This window comes from Drosophila serrata, unplaced genomic scaffold (genome assembly GCF_035046125.1).
Source record: "Drosophila serrata isolate PLE 108 unplaced genomic scaffold, ASM3504612v1 contig_90, whole genome shotgun sequence".
NCBI classification, from domain to species: Eukaryota; Metazoa; Arthropoda; class Insecta; order Diptera; family Drosophilidae; genus Drosophila; species Drosophila serrata.
The window spans coordinates 1-6892 of NW_028256988.1; the positions used below are offsets into that span (position 1 = coordinate 1).

Here is a 6892-nt window from a genome sequence, read left to right on the forward strand (position 1 = left end):
TGACATTAGATCTAAGCATGAAAAGTATTTTGCTCTGCCTAGTTGATCTAGAATAAGGTTTATTCTTGGTAATGGGAATTTATCGGATAAGATTACTAAAACTATTACGGTAATCAATTAGTAAACGACATCTTTTATCGGATGAATTGGATAGTAATTCTTTGGGCTGTTATATCTGGAGACTGAAGGTTCTATTATTTTATCTTTAATTATTTTTTCGACTTGTTTATCTACTTCTTCTTTTTGACTGTGAGGAATTATATAATTTTTAATATAAACTGGTTCATCATCTTTCATCCTTATTTTTTTGTTTTTTAAAATTATTTGTTATATGAATACGGTTTCTATTCCGAACATATCCATATACAGTCGAATCCCGATAATTCGTACCCCGCTAAATCGAAAATCGCGATAATTCGTAAAAAATTCTGTCCCCTTGAAAAAAAACTCTTTAATTCGTAAATATTCCATACATTTTGGTCCCCTCGTTAATTCGTAGTATTTGGCGCAACGCAAAGAATATTGAACCTCGTATAAATCGTAATTTTGTTTCGAAACCTCTTATAAATCGTAATGCGATGCGAAATATTTTGTAGTTAAAGCGACGTTAGATTTTGCAGACATCAGAAAGGAGAAGAAATTTTATAGAATTTACAAACCAGAGCATTAATTCCTCAACTTAAACATTATTTTTCGACTCATGATGTGCCAAATAGTGTGTTTGACAACCTAATAGGTTTAGAAAACGAAATGGAAAAAATAAAAGAAAAAAACACGAAGCAATCAAAAATTACCAATTATTTTAAAGCTTGAATTTTCGTTTTTAATAATTTAATGTTTCTGCTTAATTTTGTTTGTTAATTTTTTGTTTAATTTTCCTTTAATTTGAAAAACGTACAAATGAATGTACATATTTATTATGTTTGTTTAATTTTAATAAAGCTAAATACATATGTAAACATGATGTGAAATGTAAGTACCCCGTTTATTCGACTCTTTCATTTTTGAGCCCCTTTAAATAGAAATCTCGATAAATCGAATTCCCGTCTAATTCGTAAAAAAAAGTGATACCCTTTGCAGTTCAAATTCTCTAACTCGACTGTATTTTGTACATACAAATTGGGAAGAAAAATTGTTATTCAATTTATTTAAAATATTTGTATCGTTTTCATCTTTATTTATTTTTACTATTTCGTAATCATCTAATGGTTCATTTTTTTTATTCGTTTTAGGGCGTAGACCAGCCTGAGGGCCCGAAAATTGGAGGGTTTTTCAAAAATTCATTTTGAAAAAGTTAAAAATACTCCTTTTTATTTATTATTAAATCTAAAAGAACAGATGTTAAACTAAAAAATACTTGTTAAAAGAAAAAAATATATATTTGAATAGCGGAGATATAGCCTTTCAAAAAAGGCATTTTTTTTAGGGAATGTTCGGATGGTGTACATGCTGCACATCACATTTGTTATCTGAAATTCAAAAACAACAATTTTTTATAAACCATATAATATGTAAGTATGGCTATAGCATGACGCAGCCGTTTTTTGGAACAATTTTTTTTAGAGATCATTTTTGATTTAAAAATTTATAACTTTAAAACGAAAAATCATATCGAAAAAATCCTACGTCATGCCATAGAGGTCGTTATACAAAAACTGTGTAAAAAAGTTGAAGAGAATCGGTCCTGCAGTTTTTGATAAATCATGTACACCTTTTTAAAAAACGTAGTTTTGAGCTTTTTTAGTTCCAGATAAGTTCTTAGTAGCTTTAGGCATGGACGAAGGAACACTCAGCTTCATCGTTGACCAGCAATATCTACATAGGTATTGCATTTAGGGGACTCAGAGGAAAAAAATTATATCCAGTTGTATCAGCTGTCTGGGGTCACTGTGAAATAACAATGCGTTACATCGGTGGATTAGATCGTGAGTATCAATTAATTTATTATTATATATATAAAAAAAGGAAGCTTAAGTAGTTTTTTTAATTTATTTAATTTTCCATTATTTAATGAGAAGACAGTGGGTGTGTGTTATAGTTGTATTTAATTTTGTTGGCAGCAGTGGTGCCGCATTCATGGTTAATTCATTTCTGAATTTTAACGAAGATGTTTTATATCTAGAACCGCGCAACTGCGCTGCCAAAATGTACATGCTTGTGTATGCATAAGTCGAATTGTGGGAATGCTGACTTCTGCATTTATTGTCGTCGAAGCTTCCTCTCGGGATCGTATTACGTATTACATTTCAACAAAGTGTTACAGTGTGTGTCCCTTAAGTACTCTTGGTACAGTGGGCATTAGTTATTCATGTACATACTACATCTCCCAGCTTTTATAAAATAAGTTATTATTTATTTATTCATTTAATTACTTTATTTTTTAAATATTCTTATCGATGTCAAACACGAGCAAACGCAAATAATGTTGTTTTTATCAAAAAAAAGTCATAAAAAATGGCATGTTTTGTTTTAATGTCGATCTCTTAAACAAAAGCATTTTGCTTTGACTTTTGTTTTCTAATATCACATAGAAAACGCAAGGAGTCAATATAAAGTGGAGAAGGACATATGCGATCATCAATATTCGTACAGTTTTAGTTTGAATTATCGCTTTCCAAACTGTCGCGTTCGACCGGGACTAAAATTGAATTTAAAAAATAACTACTTAATATTTTAAAATCAAACAAAATACATTATTAAGAGAATTCATTGCGTAATTAATAAAAATGTATTTTACTACAATTTTTCATCACGTTTCGCTGAAATCAGAGCTTAAACTGGTTTTTGCAAATGTAACTTAACGACAAAAAGCGTGCGAACGCAGTACATTTTAGTGAATATCTTGAAAACAAACAAGGGTTCAAAATCGACCTTAGCACCAAATATAGTGCTAACCAAGAGCTATACGTTTCAATTTTTATAAAATTAAAATAAAGTCTTGGCACAAGTGTTTTTTTAGTTTGAATGCGTACGAATGTCACATTCGACACCAGAGAATTGCCCATATATAGACAAATTTTAGAATTGTAAAAAGTTTAAAAATGTTTTATTTATTTATTTATTTTTTTTTTAATCGGACCATTACTATTTATTTAGTTGAAAATGATGAATGAAAATTCTTTAACCTATTCTTATGAATTTTTTGTTTCTTATTCCTATCGTCAGAGATTATAATGTTTTCTCTTTCTCCGATGTGTTCTACAGTGTAGGGCCTTTTATATTTGAAATCTAACTTATGTGCAGTTTCGTTTTAAAGCAAAACAAGAAAGGAAGCTAACTTCGGTACGCCGAAGTTTATATACTCTTGCAGATAGAACTTCGATGACTTGGAATCCAGACAATATAAATTATATATGTATATTGAGGTTAAAAAACAAGAAAGGAAGCTATCTTCGGCACGCCGAAGTTTATATACCGTTGCAGATAGAGCTTCAATGACTAGGAATCCATACAATATAAATTATATCTATGTATATATATAAAAATGCTCTGTTCGTGTCTACTTCCTTTATAGACTTGAAAAGTTTTGAACCGTTTAAGCCCAAATTTTGACACAACATGCGTTGAGGTTCCAGCTCGGTTATTGTCTACTTTTGATGTTGATAGCTTATCTGCGTTTGCGAATATATCAGTTTTTTTTCGCGTTTCCCCGTGCCCTTACTGCTGCGTCCTCTACAGGCAGCCAGCTGAACTTTCAATACGTCTAGAAAATTCTGACATGACAATGGAATTGACAAAAGGAATTTACAATGAAACTTTGATAAGGATTGAAGAAAAGAAAAAAATATTTTAAAAATTTTGAAAATTATTCTTTTTTGTTTGACTTATTTCTTATGCGTGCAACCACAATATGCCACAGAGAAACGTGGCAGGGTACTGTCAGGCTTTCGAATTCAAAAAAGAAACAAAAGGATTGTGTTCCGCTTCCAACAAGTATTACAGAATTAAATGAATTTGAAAATTATTCGTTTTTGTTTGACTTATTTCTTATGCGTGCGACCACAATATGCCACAGAGAAACGTAGCAGGGTACTGTCAGGCTCTCAAATTCAAAAAAGAAACAAAAGGATTGTGTTGCGCTTCCGGGAAAGTGAAATTGTCTCAACTTGAAGCACAAGCCTCTGCACACTCTATTCGCTGGATCTACTGCTGAATCGTAGCATTTCCTGTCAAACATCCCCAACATATTGAAAGAAGAAAATGGAAATTCAAATTTTATTTTTTTGTTCAGTTTCAGTAAGAAACGAAGTCATGCCACCCAAGAAGTCGAGTTTGGGTCGTCGTACTCGCAATACAGAAGCAAAAAGACGTTATATTACGAATATGACTGACGAAGAGCGGGCCTCCATCCGAGAGACTGAGCGGCTGAGAGCAATGAAGATTCACAACGCGGAATCAGCAGAAAGACGGGCAGATAGGCTTGAGAGAAAACGATTGAGAGTTAGGCAGTTGCGTCGATTTGATTCACTCTCAAAATAATGAACGGGACAGGGCAAGGGTAGCTGAAGCGCGTTTACAGCTTGCAGCAGATCAAAACCTGCAATACAATCGACTTGCATTCCGATATAATCCAACTGTTGATTATAGCTCGAATCGCAATGTCGTTATTGGCCGGATGCATCAGGTCTGCACATACTGTCAGGCTCTCAAATTCAAAAACGAACCAAAAGAATTGTGTTGCGCTTCCGGGAAAGTGAAATCGCGGAGAATGGAGAAACGAAGAATATTGTATACCAACATAATACAGAATTAAATGAATTTAAAAATTATTCTTTTTTGTTTGACTTATTTCTTATGCGTGCAACCACAATATGCCACAGAGAAACGTGGCAGGGTACAGCTAGTATTATATATTTATGTTTAAAAACAATGAAGTAATACCTGCTTTCATTTCATTCACCTATACATAATATATTAACAGTTTTACATTCACAGATTTGCTTTTTTTTCCTCTACATCTAACGATCGTTTGTATGGCACCTATATTATATAATCGTCAGATTTTCATTAAAGTTGACACAAAATGTAAGACTAATATAAAATGGGTAAAGGTAGGTAGGTTACAGTAGTGAGGTCCGATACTAGGGCCTCCAAATAGAGCCGAGCTCGTTTTTGATCCACTCCCTCTGTTTGTTGTTGGTCAACACTATCAGTACCATCCAGAGTCAGTAAGAAAGCCTAGGATTGCCGAAACTTTCAGATTTCCCCTATATTTCCCAGTGACTCCATCTGCTAGGCACCAAAGTGGCGAAGTCTGATGTGGTTTAGCGCTGGGCAGAAGCAGAGCAGATGTTCCGGTGTCTCTTGCTCTGTAGGTTGCTTACAGCTTCTACAGATTGCCTTGTATGGCAGTCCCAACTTCATTGCGTGTGAACCAATCGCCCAATGTCCTGTGGTGACTGCCGCGATCCTGCTTATATCCCGCTTGCTGTTGGATAGCAGTTTATTGGTTCGTTTTTTTGTCGTACCTCGGCCAACATTCCCTTGACCTTCTGTGATCGCTTTTACTTAGCCATTTTTTTTAGCTATCTGCTTAAAGTGGTCATGGATCTTTGTCTGGATCGCGCTTAGGGAGATCGGTAATTTGAAGTCTGTACTTAGCCCTGCCGAGCCTGCACGTGCTAGTTCGCCTGCCTTCTCATTTCCTGGGATCTCGTTGTGTTCCTGTACCCATGTTACTTGTACCTTATTTTTGTCGGCAAGTCTATTAAGGGCCTTTTTGCATTCTGCCACTAGTCGTGAGTTCGTTTTCACGGCAGCTAGGGATTTTATAGCCGCTTGGCTATCCGAGTAGATTTGCACTCTGCTGCCCCTGAGGTCCTGCCTTAAGGAAAGTTCGACTGCTTCCCTTATGGCTAGTAACACAGCCTAGATTAAAAGTCTTTTCAATTCCCCAATTTTCAGCGTAGATCCCAGCCCCTACGCCGCAGCTCATTTTTGAGCCATTGGTGTAGAGGGACAGCTCGTTCTCCTCTACTACTTTGCCCCTACTGCAGTCTTCCCTTGATGGGTATGAGGTCGAGAATACGTTCCCGAATTCCATCTCCGCAATCATGTAGTCGGTCTTGACGTTTGTATTTATGGCGCTGCTCTCAAGAATCTTGTCGTGCCCGGCGCCGTATTCCCTCCAGCAATTGCTCGCCTTCAGTCTCACTTCGCTCTGTGCTGCAATGTCCTTCACGAACAGTTCTATTGGCATGCTGCGGGGAGTGAGGGCATTGCACCCACGGTCCCCACACTCGCTGCCCGTTGTATCCGTGTCAGCTTCGTTCTGTTGTATATCCTAGTTAGTGCCAGCCACCATACTAGGTCCCCGTATGTTAGTATTGGCCGTACGACTGCTGTGTAGAGCAATATAATTATCTTTGTGTGCAGTCTCCATTTGTTCCCACACATTTTCCTGCAGATGTAGAATGCAATGCTTGCTTTCCTTACTCTTTCTGCAATGTTTCCTTGCCATGAGAGCTTTTTATCCAGAATTATTCCTTCATGCCGTTAATACTGGGCATGATGAAGGGTGGTATCTTAGTTCTACGTGTGAAGAGCATAAGCTCTGTCTTGGTGGGGTTGATACCTAGTCCGCACGTTTTTGCGCATCTATTTAAGCGACCTAGCGCACCCGTCATTATTTCGCTAATAACGTCAGGGTATGGTCCTAATACTAGCAGTACTACGTCGTCTGCGTATGCAACTGCTTTAACTCCACCCGTATTGAGATCTGTTAATATGGCGTTCATATTTGTGAGCCAGAATAGGGGCGATAATACCCAGCCCTGTGGTGTGCCTCTCTTCACAGTCCGCGTGAGGTGAGTGCCACTCAGTTCGGCTGTGATCGTCCTGCTCCTTTAGCATGACCCCGATCCACTCTCTGATGCCTCTCTCAATACCTTGA

General features: G+C 36.5%; 1 long non-coding RNA gene across 1 annotated transcript; it reads left to right on the forward strand.

The window, feature by feature from the left end:
• Positions 1-1783: 1783 nt before the first annotated feature.
• LOC147644806 (uncharacterized) lies at positions 1784-4769 on the forward strand. The gene is made up of 2 exons (XR_015273379.1): positions 1784-1925; positions 4232-4769. It is a non-coding gene; the product is annotated as an uncharacterized LOC147644806 (long non-coding RNA).
• Positions 4770-6892: the final 2123 nt, after the last annotated feature.